The sequence below is a fragment of the Amblyomma maculatum genome, chromosome 1, assembly GCF_055883805.1.
Source record: "Amblyomma maculatum isolate TAMU_Amacu chromosome 1, ASM5588380v1, whole genome shotgun sequence".
NCBI classification, from domain to species: Eukaryota; Metazoa; Arthropoda; class Arachnida; order Ixodida; family Ixodidae; genus Amblyomma; species Amblyomma maculatum.
The window spans coordinates 268965531-268979850 of record NC_139344.1 but is presented as its reverse complement, the minus strand read 5'-3'; positions in this window follow the sequence as shown (position 1 = coordinate 268979850).

Sequence of the window (14320 nt, the reverse complement as noted above, 5' to 3'; positions counted from 1 at the left end):
CAATCTCTAATGATCTCTCGTGCTCTCGTAACCGGACATTGATACACCTGCCTGTTTGACCCACATACACTTTATCACAAGATAACGGAATCTTATATATCACTCCTACTTTACATGGAACATAGGAAAACTTATGCTTCACCCGACACGTGTTTCTTTCGCGGACTTTTTTCGCTGCTTTGTTCTTAACTATGCTACATATTTTTAACAGTTTATTTGGTGCCGAGAAAACCACACTAACATTAAACCTTCTGGCTACATTTTTCAAATTGTGTGATAGACCATGCACATATGGCTGGGCCACAAATCTTTTTGTATCCCTCTGTCCAGCCCCCTCCTGCTCCCGTGAACCTGCGCACGACAGTTTTACTTTTGTGATTAGTTTATTACAAACTCTTAATATGACGTGAACAGGAAATCCTGCATTCGCTAGCCTAGACAGTTGTTCATTAAAGCTAATTCGCATATTATGAAAGCATGACTTTGACAAGACAGCCCAGGGTTATATATCTGTGTTTTTTAAATAAACTTCAGTTGTGAGTTCAGCGCCCGTCCTGTTTGTTCTTCACCTCCGTCACGTCTGGTGCGCTGTTTTTCTATCTTTTCACGGTATTTCGCACAAGAAGGCGTTTACGAGAGTTGTTTTGAATCGATTTGGCGCCTCAAGAAGGAGGTGCGTATGCGTCGCCACAACCTGTGTGGAGGCTTCCTCTGAGCGCGGGCCAAACGCAGCGAATTTCAGAATAACTGCACGAAAGTGTACCTCAGAGTCCACCTACGCCAGTTGAAAAATAAAAGAGGGGGAACAAAAAGAAAGGTTAATCTGAGGCGTCTTTCAGGCTTTCACGCTTTTGGTTTTGATCGGGCACCTTTTACACTAAACCAAAAAGTGGGGACGGCAGAGAAGATACAAGTCCTTCTGTTTCTTGCTGTATCTTCTCTGTAACATAGAAAATAAAACGGGGAGTAATAACGATGAAAAACACACGCACAGACTCTTTGCTGGCTTCCGTGTTAAGCAGGCTGCGGACAGGGAAATAGCGCGCGGAACTGTGTTGTCAAAAGAGCGGCTCGTATTGATTTCGCTTGTGGAACTACCCTCTCGTTAAAGGGACCTGCTTCTCGTAGCGAGCCGTGGTTTAAACACGGTGAGCGGCCTGTCACCTACGGGGAAAACCTGCGCTTCTCAGCCGTAATCCGCTGTGCCCGTTCGCAAATCGATGTCGCCGAATGAAGCTCCGGTGAAAGCCTAAATTTCATTTCGCCTTCCTTGTTTTGCTTCTTATCCGTGCAGGAAAATTCTAGCGTTTGTATGTTATGTGTGCATGTATTTTACAGTGTGTCAACGGGGCAGCTGAACCCATTCCGACCTTTCACATTTTGAAAATTAAGGGTGCGTAAGCAGCTTAACGTGTGACTCGATGAAATTTGTAGTGCCGTGTGTAAAGCCTACTGCAGCCTTCGTCACTCCGAGATCCGTACGGCGCTTATTGTGAGCGTGTTTAACGATTGAACGGAGAAGCGAACCTTTCACTTCCAGTGTGTCCACCCGAGAGCTACGCGTTTTAGCTTTGTTCCTGGCATGGGTAGTGTTCGCTCGCTTCACGCCCTGATGTGCAGCGGACGTAACGGCGGGAAAGCTTGGCGCTGAAGTTGCGGATTTGGCTGAAAGTAAGCGGAAACGATGTTTCCTTCAGGCCACAGCATCGAACTCTTCGTTAGTAGTTGGCAGCGTTCGCCCTTAGCAATGGAAGTTACGACGTTGTTTGGCTCCCCCCGTGAGATTACATGGGCGTATAGCGTTGCGAAAACACTTGATCGAGTGTTTTGTAACAACGCCTTGGGCAGTATGCGCGCGACCGCAAGCTGCTGACGAGCGCTCCTGTCGTCGCAGAAACATAATTGCGCTATGATCTGATGCACCGCCGCCCTTGCCACAGTGAGACGCGCATGTTACTCAATATCGACAACGGCCAGCCAAGCGCAGCATTTCCCGGCAGCGAATTAGTCTCTCCTTGGTCTCGAAGCGTATTCGCTACTTCCCACCGGCTTCGCCGCAAATGGCGCGCCGATGAAGTTTTCTACTGCTTCTGTGCTCATCTCCCCTCTCTGGAGCCGTCTCCCTCTACTTCCGCAGCAGAACAACGTTCGACCATTCTCTACTAAGTAGCCTTGGCGAGTGCCACTGACGGCTGCTGGTATTCCTTAGCTCGCTGCTAATGACGGCTACGATGGGAGATGCATGCCAGCCGGTGCCCGGAACGCGCTCGCTCGCGTCCTTATTCGGCGATGCGGGGGCCATCTGGGAGAGTCACGTGGCGCGGGCCCCTTCGCCGCCTTTGTGGCGCGCTCACCTGTATTGCATCTCCCGGGGCCCTTTCGCGCAGTCTGACGCCCAGTGGCACTCAGGACAAGTGGAGGCTGATTGTTCCGATAACGGACGCGCCTCGTCCGCGACACTAATGGCTGCGCGCTGCGGAGTGGACACGACGGCTCGCCGATCGCTTCGCCAAGCCATCGCTGCAAGCTTGCTTTCTTTTTTCGCCATCGGAGGCACTTCGTTCCGGTGTGTTGGCTCACCGTGACATGATGCACTAGAGCTGAGAGTGTCATGCTCTCCGGTGATTCATCTTTGCGGCATTCTTTCTTCGCCCGCGTCGTGTTCTCGCGCATTCTGTCCTCCATCAAACCCTGCCACAGATCTGTGGAAAGGAAGAAATCCTCGTTCGGTTCGGCATAGATGATGGGACTCGTTTTGACTCCGCTTCCTCTCCCTGCAACCTCTTCCTCAATCCTATGGTCGCCAAGAATGATGTTACTATGATGGCTAAGATAAGTCGTGAACAGTATCCCCGTCCCAAAAATATCCCATCGTCACCGCGACCACCACCCCCACCACTCATATTGAAAACCAAGTTACATCTATATCCATTCAATCCTGATTGCACAATGCCATGAAAACATAAACCTAACCATAGATGGTTCAAAACTTGAGGATTACATGTGTATTAACTGATTTCGTTCTGTTCCTTCAAAACCGTTACCATTGAAAGACGAACTAGTTGGTCTTGGTACAACGAATGAATATTTCAGCGCAAAAAACACAGGACGAAGAAAGGAGACAGATGCCGGACGAACGCTGAACTTCAACTGATATGGTTTATGGTAAGAACATGAGATATATACAACAAGAGTCTGATAACACCATCACACAGGCGCATGTCCCATACATTCGCATCCGCTACAACAACGCCACAATTACCTGGGCGCATGTGTCCTACTGCTAAGATATCGCTACTCTTTTAAAGATAAGAATACAGGCGTTAGCACTGCCTCTGTATTCTTCATAACCGACTCTTTGAAACGGTGTATAGCATACACGGGAATCAGTTCAGCCGTTCAGTCGTGTCCGACTCTTCGTGACCCTATGGACCATGTCACGCCACGCTTTCCGGTCTCTCACTATCTTCCTAACATCACATAACTTCATCTGCAGTGCCTCGAGGATGCCATCTAACCATCGCGTTCGCTGCCTACCCCTTCTCCGGCGACCCTCAACCTTTCCCAACATCAAATCTTTCTCCAGCGACTCCTCTCTTCTCATCAGATGACCAAAGTAGCTGAGCTTTAACTTTAGAATTTGACCCTCCAATGAGCAGTCAGGGTTTATGGTCGACAATATCGACTGATTTGATCTTCTGGCAGTCCAAGGAACTCTCAAGAGTCTTCGCCAGCACCACAATTCAAACGCGTCAATTCTTCGGCGGTCAGCCTTTTTCACAGTCCAACTCTCGCATCCATACATCACAACTGAAAAGACCATAGCACGAGTTATATTTTTCATAAATGGGGAGGGGAGGAACTGCACTAATAAATTGCGGTCAAATAATGCACTGCATAAACCAGAAGAAACCAGAACGCGATTGTGCTAATAACGAAACCAATGACCTGCAAATGAGACATCACCAAGTGAAATACGGTGAATTCAAGTGCGATGATTCCTTTCTAGAATGTACTTTGAGGTTTTGTTCGTACCTACAACCCAGAAAAAAAGTTCTTAGAAAGTGCTTTTCACCTTAATTTTTTCACACATTATATGACTGTGGCATACCGATCAATATATCTGAAGATCATCTCTCATGAAGCATGTACGTTTTCCTTTTTCTTCACGAAAAATTTGATCCCATTGGTTTCCATTGGCAGCTTTAAGTGTTCGAAGTGAGCGCAGAACAAACATTAAAGGTAAATTTCAGATATGTATTGGAAGGTTATACTATTCTCATCAACATGTACGTTATAAAGTATTTTGCTATTTCCTACAGTTGATTAAAAAATAAGCGTGGTGTCTGGGAAAGCTGTACTTGAGTACTTCTACTTTTGGCAAAAACCTAAAAATTGCCAAGGCTAGACTGACTCGACCGTATTTCTGTCTCGTGGCTATATCGGCGCGCAAGGTCTAAAATCTTTTATGCAAATTACTGCATGCTACCGTTGTGCTTACCTTAAAATTTGATCTCAACCCGTTCCTGCATCTGAGCTTATTCGATCCCACCCACTCCGATGCCACGCCATTGTGTCGTTGAGGGTGGGAGGGGCGTTTGCATAGTCCTACTCCCACATTATCGCAATGGCTAACTCCTCAACATAGCAACACTACGGGTGGGAAGAGGCAATTCCGCATCTACTTTGGGACTGCCCTGGTTTGATTGTGAAGTTTTCTGACTGTGGTTTGGTCTCTTAATGGAAGACAAAGGCCTTGGCCTAAACCTTCGCATGAGAAGAAATTCATTAACGTGCTCCTGAAACACTTACGGACGTAGCCTTGAAGGAGCACAAAATACCAAATTTTAGTTTGCATTATTTAAAATGATGCACTAATATTAGAAAACCTGGGCAGCCACGTGGATCGCGACAAGAATAATTTTATATAAAAGAATTGTTTCTCTCATGGCGTTCAGGCTTCATTTCAACAGTGGGACAATAGAGAGTTTTAGAATAGGGGGCCCCAAGCTTTGGGGCCCCCAAGGAGCTTGGGGCGTCGAAATGCGCATGCGCAGAACGTAAGGCGCGCTTGGGGTCTTGGGTTAACGCTTGGGGCGGCCCCTATTTTTCCAAAATAGCGTTCGCCCCAAGCCGCCGTTGGGTCGCTTGGGTTACGGCAACATGGCGGCGCTCGGCCAAGCGGCGGCCGCTCGCCTCGGCACACATTCGTCGTCACCGCTCCATGGTGTCACTCGTTCATGGAAAACGAAAGGCCAACGAAGCTTATGCTATGTCTCATGATGCCCGCACAACCAAATTTTAGCGATAAAACGCACTATATTTTCAGATTGCTTCCGGATTTACCGAGCTGTTAGGCTTAGCGAATCGCCTCCTTTGGTTGCCATGAGGACCAGACGGCAGAAAGCGCGGAAGGTTCAAATGAGGTTTCCCGGTCTCGGTCTGGATTGACAATTGGCCGATTTCGTCTTGTCTGACGAAAACGGTTTATATAACCGGTAGTCTTAAGATAGTTATTGCACAATAATAGTACTTTTTGATGAATAATATAACGTTGTTTGCTTTTATATATTAAAATGCTTTTCCTTGGCTACCGTCGTGGCGCTGAAATCGACGAACGCAAGCCCGGCTCCGCTGCGTCGGGAAAACCCCTATTCTAAAACTCGCCGCTCGGCTAGCACGTTGCGCTGCCGCGCGCTATTTCCTTGGGGGCCCCAAGCCTTGGGTCCCCCTATTCTAAATCTCCCTATTGTCTGTGACGAAAGCGATAATTTCATGTCACGCGAGGCATACAAAAACTCTACTTTGGTCTCTTCTTTCTTCATTTTGATCCACACCAAACCTTATTTAATTAAGCCTGCAGAATTGTTTTATCACACACGTTCAGAAAAATCAACAAGCAGTGGTTATACCACAGTTTTGCATGACCCACGTGACTCAAATCATCTGTCAAGTAACAACCTTCGTTCGGCTGTTAAAACTAAAATGGCATGGCAGAGAAAGGTATTATGAATTATTCAAGTGGAGTAAGAATTACTCACTATACACTATTTTCTTGCTCACCATTCAAAGAAAACAACAAAACATTTGCTGTGTTTAGCTTTTAGCGCTCTACACTAGACTCTGTGAGTACGTCTTGTGCACGAAATAATGGCCCCCGCGAACACGTTTCATAACTATTCTCTCTCGCTTCCTTCCTTTCACTTGGTAAATTTCGGCCTGAATTGAAGAGAATGTCCACAAACCTTAAGTATGAACCTGCTTTCTCCAGAGCTCATTCATCGCACTCTCTCACGCTTTTCTGAGTTCGATACCCTTTTAGAGGTCTCTGTCTTCAATCTGCAAAGAACGGATGCTGTCTTTGTATCTGTTACGTCTACCAGCTTGCTGTTTTGAAAAAGCTTTTCTGACGTCATTTGCATCATCGTTTTCTGTAGATTTTGCGTGCTTTTTGTTTTCGCCTTTTTACTGCAGCTCCAATATGGCCTCCCTCCCCCAACTTATACCCTCTTTTTGTTGTTTTTTTCAGCCTTCAGATGCAGTGGTTTTAGCTTCTGCCAGGTTGTCTGTTCTACCAGTGGCCAATTTCAATATGTTTATGACTATAATCATATGACTAACATAACTTTCTCGGTTCAATGTTTTGGTTTCATGTGTTTTCGTGATATTAGCATCGTTCAATGCTTATGCGTTACAACCTCAAACCGCATGTTTTTTCTGGGCTGAATGAGCGATTGCGATGGAAAAAGATGTTCGGTTAAGTTAGAAAGTATTCGTCACTGTCATGACGTTCGCTATTGTAGGGTTTGGTAATAGAAGGAGCTAAAAGGGACCAAATTAGTAACTGAGTATCTGAGTTCGTCCTATGCATTCACATAATCATTAATTTCCCTCGCGACGAGCCAAAGCAGCTCTATACACGAAATGTTTGTTACGTTGCGTAAGTTATTATTCAAATTGTTTGACTTCGACTGCGGCGACAACTTATGTCTCGATATACGGACCGGTTATTAGAGAAACAAGATAAAATATAGCGATTGTTTACTCTTGTGCTACATTAGACTTTCCTCGTAGTTCATGATATGAATAGTATGGCGGATACTGGAGCCAGTGAGTGAGCATCGCGTTGATGTGGGGCACTAACGAAGTTCGTTGTTCTTATCCTTGCTGGGCGCAGTTAAACAAGGTGAGGCGCGTAACACATACATGAGACTTGCTTGTTTTGTGTATGTTATGTGGTGAAAGTGAAAATATTTCGCAAAGCATAATCAGTGGAGAGTGGCTATACTTCATAGCGAGAAGCCTGCTCGTGTATTCATGAAGAGTTACAAAGCTTTTGCTCCTTCCTTTCAACATTTATGCTATCTTTGTAGTTGCGGTCCTGACAGCGCAACCAGTTTAACCTTAGACTTGTATTCAAGAGCTGTAGCTATTTACCACGGTACCTGGATATCCGTCTAGAAGAAACACTTCTGGAACGGCACAGAGATATTCTCCACTCAGATTCCAAGAAAAAAAAAAAAAAGACAGGACAATGTAGAGGTTCTTCTGGTGGCTTCGTGCTGGCAGTATTGACTCCCTTGCTTCGGACATTTGCAAAGATGCGGATCGCTCCATCCATGTATAATTTCGGCCGCAAAGGCGCTCGTTTCCATTCGCATTCGTTTTCTGTTTCAGCTCTTCAGGACGAAGAAAATACAGCGAAAAGAGGAAAGTCACAGACGCTCACAGCGCCATGTCAATAAAAGGAAATTATTTCTCCTCGCTTACTTCCGCGCATATGAGTTTCGAGGCGTAACAACCGTACTTATGCATGTGCTACAGCAAATTCAGCGGTTTAATTATAACACAGCAGTGGCTAACCTTTGTGGGGCGTAATAGAGGTTCTCTATTCGCATACATTAGCCAATTACCTTGAGTTCCTGAATAATGAATTCCTGCGGGTGGTCCCGAGGCTCGGGAGATTGATTATTAAACATGTACTTCCTGACGGGTCAGCATAAGGTACCTGATTCTTGGGTGCTTTCTTTTATCTAGGAATTATGAATATTCGACACAGCGGCCAGGCATAATTATGCGCGGACGCTGTACAAACTAATTTCAGCATCCTGGAATAAATATGTTTAGTTTTTCTTTTTCGTGGCTTCGTTCGGTTTCAGCAAAGTTTTACGGGCGCTTGTACTATATTGTATTGTAGAAAGAAAAATGACAGGCAGGACAAAAACTCCTCCCGTGCACGCACGTAGTGCACACAGCGCTTGGATAACGCACGTCTTTGATCACTACGGCACGTTTTCATCCTGTACTAAATATGCAAAGCGAGTCGAGATCGAAAGAAAGTCTTCCTTATCTGAAATTCTTTTTGCGGCGTGCGCAGTGTGCGCACGCTTCAAAGATGAGAAGCAAAAAATATCCATAAAATATGAGAGAAATCAGTAGTGCGTGTTTGACTATGTGAGTTCAAGAGAAACGTAGCAATGAACTAAGAGGTGACTCACTGGTTGGGTGCTTGACTTTGAGCCAGAATGTCCGGGACAGCACCCGACCCGCCGGCGGCGGCCGTGTTTTGATTTAGGCAAAACGCAAAAGGCGCCCGTGAACGTTGAGATCCCCAGAACATAATATATGATATTATTATAACAGCATATATTATTCCTGTACACATAGTTTGAAAATCGCGCATGAATTCGTTCTGTATTTGGCCGCAACTATATTTGTAGCCGGACGAGAGACAGCTCAACAGTTTCCAACGATGGTGCTCGGTCTACGAAGACGGCCAGTAAAGCGGGGTGTTAGCTGTGAAGGACGTTTTCAATGTGGGACTCTACTTTTTCGGTGGTTTGGGAAGAAATTCGGCACAACGTATACAGTGGCCCAGAAGAGTTTCTAAGCGTGAAAATTATAACAAAAATTAATTTTGGGGATCCGAGCATACAGCCACGACCCGGATGGTGTGGTCTGCTCTTCCCAGTCCGACCTTCATATTTCGTCCCTCTTTGTCTGATAGCCACGCTAGGAAGCGAATAAATCCGTTTTTTTTTTTTTTTTTTTTCCTGACTGCGTTCTTCCGAAACCTTTTGTAGACTGTAGTACGAATTAGTCGGCAACATGTTTACCTGCAAGCATGTATGGGAAGTCTGCAGCATTGACTGCAACAGCAGCATTAGAAAATCTGGTTGCGTCCATGTATGTAAGTCTGCATCATTGACTGCAACAACAGCATTGGAAAATCTGGTTGCGCCCTTCACAGTTAACAGAACTGTCCTTGAGGATGCGAAGGTTGGTGACCCAATAAAGCTTCTTGGTTGTTCATACGGAGGCTATAGATACAGCAGTTTTCTCCTTCGTTTGAATGCAGCTGCTATCATTCACAGCGCCCACTGTATGAGGCTTACCATGTGGTCCGAGGAGGGGCAGGTGCCAATGGCATTGAATGAGAAGTACTGAATTGTAGCAGAAGTAAGGCGAGCAGGTTACGTCGTCAGCAGCAAATGGGCCGACCGGTTTAGCGGCTGTAATTTGAAGGAGGAGCGTATACTGCACCCTGGAGCTGTACTATTAAAATATTTGTTATTGCACGACCCTGGTATTGCACCATCAAAGACGAATACATTTTTTAAACAGAGTGTTACCTAGTGCTCGCGCCAACAAAAGTGGCCAGCCTAAGAACGCTTAGCGCATTAGCAACGTGGCGTTAGTTTCTGCAGTTAAAGAATAGAGAAAGAAAAATACTTAGAAAGGTGTTTAGTCTGCTGAGGAGAGATGCCTCGAATCGCAGGCAAGGCCTGTGGAAGCACAGCCACTCTTTTCAAACTAATGCCAACCTCTGAGGAGCCGTGCTTGACTCTAGACGTAATCAGGAAAAAAAAATAAAAGTGTGGAGAATATGGGGCATCAGCGCTTGCCGCATGAGGTGGGTGTCGGAGAGCTCCAGTGCTCGGTTGCACTGCGACCACGGCCGCGCCCATTTCCACCTCGCTTTCGCGTTGCGCAAAGCGCCTCACCGGCGCAAAGTTCGTGCAGAGGCGTGGTCGGGCCGCCGCCGAAAAAAGGACTTAGCAGCAACGCGTGTTCGAACGTAGTTTCATCCCGCGTTCTCGCAAACTTTCGAAGCAGCAACGACTGACCTACGTTCTTGGTCCTCCACCGGCCTGGTGGGCAATTCCTTTTCTTGCACGTACGAGCGCGCGAGTTCGGGTTCGTGCTTTTCTCCGTAAAAAAAAAAAAAAAAAAAAAAAGAAAAAGAAAAGAAAGAGAGAGAGAGAGAGAGAGAAACGTTACCTCTAATTGCCCTCACTCGAGTCTGGGCCAGCACTAGCGAAACTATGCGGAGTCATCGCACATGGCTTGCACACAGCACAGCGCTGAACAAAAACGGCCTGGATTTTCAATTTGGCTTCATGAGTTGGTACGCGCTATGCTATTGCATGTGATGAGCTACAAGCTGGCACAGACGCGATACGTGCACAGCGACTGACATCATCGACATGTTCCGCATCTGAGAGGCTGCATCGCTAATGGCAACGCATCACCAAAACGTCATCCATCGTGTGCCTACTGTGCACGACCTCTGTCATTCTTATTCGCATGTCGTTAGAAGATGTCAAAATGCAGCAGTTTAGTGCCGAGCTTGTGTTATTCGCGATAGCGATATGATTGCAAGACGCACCAGACGCTCATTATAGCGTGACATGACAAATATTCATATGACTCGTGTTAGACTGCAATGAGGCTAGCCCTAGCTTTTTTCGAGGGGAAAGAAAAAAATATTGTACATAAATTCATCGACGGACATAGTAATCGAGCTATGATCCGTTGCCAGGTGCGAAGCGCGAATCTGAGGCGTATATATAGTATGCATGCAAATGACCACAAAGTCGAAGCCACACGTTTCGAAGGCTGGAATGGACGGCCACACGTGCGGCAATGTTCTGCGAGTCGGTTTCTGCATCGCCAAAGTGACGACGGTCGTAGTCGCTGGCTGGTGCCGCAGGCCGCGTTAGACACCCGTTGGCCAGGGCGCGCACTATAGCTCCGCCGAACCGCGCGCGCACTGCGCATTGCGGTCGCGCGCGAACGCCTCGGTAAACTTGGCCAGGAGCCGCGCGCGCCAGCCGTTATGGGCCGCCAGCTCTGGCGTCAATGCCCCGATTGCGGCTGCGGCGTTCGCTCGGTCGGTCGGTCGGTCGGTCTGTTTTATTCGCTCTCGATTTGAAATTGGACTCCGGTGCAAAGCTGTTTAAAAGCGGCCGCACTCGCACTGTGCCGCCGTACAGAAGAACGTGATTCCAGAGCAGGTTCGGAAAACAGTTACGACGAAAAGAGATGCGAAGGGGGAAAAGGAAGGAGGAAACCGTCTCGTTCGGGAAACTATTTTTTCGTCACGCCTGGCGTGAATGCGCGGCGTGGCCCGCAGAAAGTGCGTCCTTCCCGCGGTGAACTGCTCTTCATCATGCGCCTCGCTATTTTTGGAGAGAAAAAAAAAAAAGAAGAGCAAGCGCTGCTTAACATCGGCCGTGGCCTGAGCTGCACAATGTTTCGTCGCAACTTGTTTTGAAGTGTTTCGAGCCACTTTAGTGGTTTGCTTTGTTCGAAGGTTGTACGCGTGAGCGGCGCGCGATCCCATCGTCCGAAGCTCCTGGTTGTCGCTGTGCGTGTTCCGTTCAAATGCCGAACGCGCAAATGTTCATTTTTTTTTTTCTCCAAACGTCTATATCCCGAGAGTGCCAGGCGTCGCTATGTGGAGTTCTCTCTCGTTTTATTTTTTGGATTGATACAAAGCCTGATAAGATGTAGCTGTAGCTCTAGAAAAAGAAAATCGCATTTTTATTTCTGTCCGGTTTCAATCGTTTGGGCAGTTCTGTAGCCTAAGAGAAGTACAGTGGTAAACATAAAGGAGACGGAAAGGAAACAAGCAGGGGAATCAACAGGAAAAACAAGGTGGAACTATGCTCCCAAGTGCAGCCGTTCTGACGAAGTCTCGAGACTCTCAACCGCTGTTGTGACTGAAGACGAAATTCGTTCCACTTTCTTCGTGAATACGCACAGGGGCGTAGTGAATCGGGCAACGTGACGAAAATAAGCTGTGTGTCGCAACCTTCGTAGGGAAGTTCTTTACCTCCCAGGCAGCAAGAGGCGCACGATCCGTGCAAATAGCAATTTCATTATTACGCAAGAGCGTATACAGCTTGTTCAGCCAAAGAGCCATACCCCAGTTGCGGCTCAGGTTTTGTCGGAGGCGTTCGAAACCATGGTAGTAAAAACAAAATTAGACGACTGCGCTTAAGTTGCTTAAGGGCGGAAATGGCGACAGTCACTTTACAGGATTGTTTTCACAAACTGCGTCATTTTCATCCGTACTATCACCATCATCATTAGTGCTATCAATATTATCAACTATATATGCACCGTAATTATCGTCGCTACCTAACTGCGTTGTCATTATTCATCGCTACTATCTTACTCCCGATAGACAAGGAGAGCAACAATCGGTTCCTCACGAGTCCAGAGTAGTGTAGTGGTTAGAGCGCTCAGCTGGGAATCGAGGGGATAGGGGTTCGATTCCAAATGGAGGCATATTTTCTATACAGTTTAATTCCGCGGTCACTTCTGGGGAACACCCCCAGCGAACAGACAAGAGCGTCACCATTTTTACCTTTATATGGAGTCCTATAGATGAGGCAGCGCCCCTTCCCTTACTGCGCTGGTCAGGTATCCGCCGAGAAGTGTGGCAGATACTGCGCCTTTACTTTCCTATAAATTAACTTACAAAATAATTATAGATGTCGACCGAAAAGTCGGACAGTTACTGCGCCTTCCATTTCTTCAAGAGTCCTTGATAAGATGGCTTCTCATCGCTCTTGTGAAAAATCTGGCCAGCCGCGTAAATCCCTTCCCTATAGCAAAAGATCTGCACTCACGCCGTCCGATGAGGCTCCGGACGCCCAGTCGCCGTCTGGGTGCGTGGCATAATTCCACACAGTCATTCTTGCAGCTGAACTGGGCACCGAGGCTAGGCCTAGCGCCCTCGGTGACACGCTGGCGGAGCTAGATTCGTCGACGCCGCGGACCTCAGCGGGAGGAGGAGGAGGAGGGAAAAACTTTATTTAAATAAAAAAAAATTGTAAACACTCCCAGGAGGACCTCTTAGTCTAGGAGCCCTCTAGCTGTTCCTTCTAGCTTAGTCCGCTCTGGCTGCTGTAGGACGTCTGCAAACGCTCCGGTGTATTACAGTTACCAGTCAGATATCGATGCCAGTACAGGTGTAGTTGAGGGATCAGACTTACAACGTTGCGTTGTCTACAATGTTGACATTCAGCGTGAATTACACTGTCCTACTCACGGAGTGATTCAAGCACGTTACATGGGAAAGGGGCGCTCTTGTATAGTCACCCTGCAATGCCCACCAACGCTACCAACCTGCTTGTACTATTACGGTTGCATTTTACGGTCTCACCCATATAAACCCAGTGCAGTTTACTGCTACAGTTGCCTCCTCCCCGGCCACATGCGTAGATCCTGCCCTTTCCCATCTCAACACGAACGAGCGTCCGGAGGCGCCCCAGCCTACCGATGTGGGCTCTTCGAGGCTAACGACCCGTACCAGCGTACCAAAAGAACACTCGGTGGTAATTTCCAGCTATAGGAATTAATGGAACTGATTTTCTTTAAACGTTTTCAAACTTCGCTATGTTTATTTGACTTGTGGATCCCATACGTGCTGCGTAATCCAATATTGGCCTGATGAACGTTTTATAAGCTATTAACTTAATTTCATATGTGGACTGCCGCAAGGACCCTATTAAAAAAACATAGTTTGTACATTGCTTTCTTTTGAGTGTAAGTAATATGGCCATTCCATTTAAGATCAGATGTGATGATGACACCCAGGTATTTGTAGGTTTCTATGAAGGATAAATGATGACTGGTGCTATAAAAAAAGTTTATGACTTATTTTTGGAGTTATTCTCATGGCTACTGTCGTTTTCTCATTAATTTTCATGTGCCATGTTGAGCACCAAGACTCAATTTTTGATAGGGCTACCTGTAGAAGGGTCTGATTACTTGGGTTTCTGATTTCTTGATATAGGATGCAATCGTCCGCAAATAGTTTAATATTCACTGGTATATTCTGAAAGATGTCACTAAGAAAAAACAAGAAGAAATGTGGCCCTAGTGGCCTTCGGGTATGCCGGACTGAACCGATGCTGCACTTTAACTTACGTCTTCAAAATATACAATCTGTTCCCGGTGAGAGAGGTATACTTCTATCCAAGCAAGTAGTGTACGATTTTTCAGTATATATTGCAATTTTAAAAAT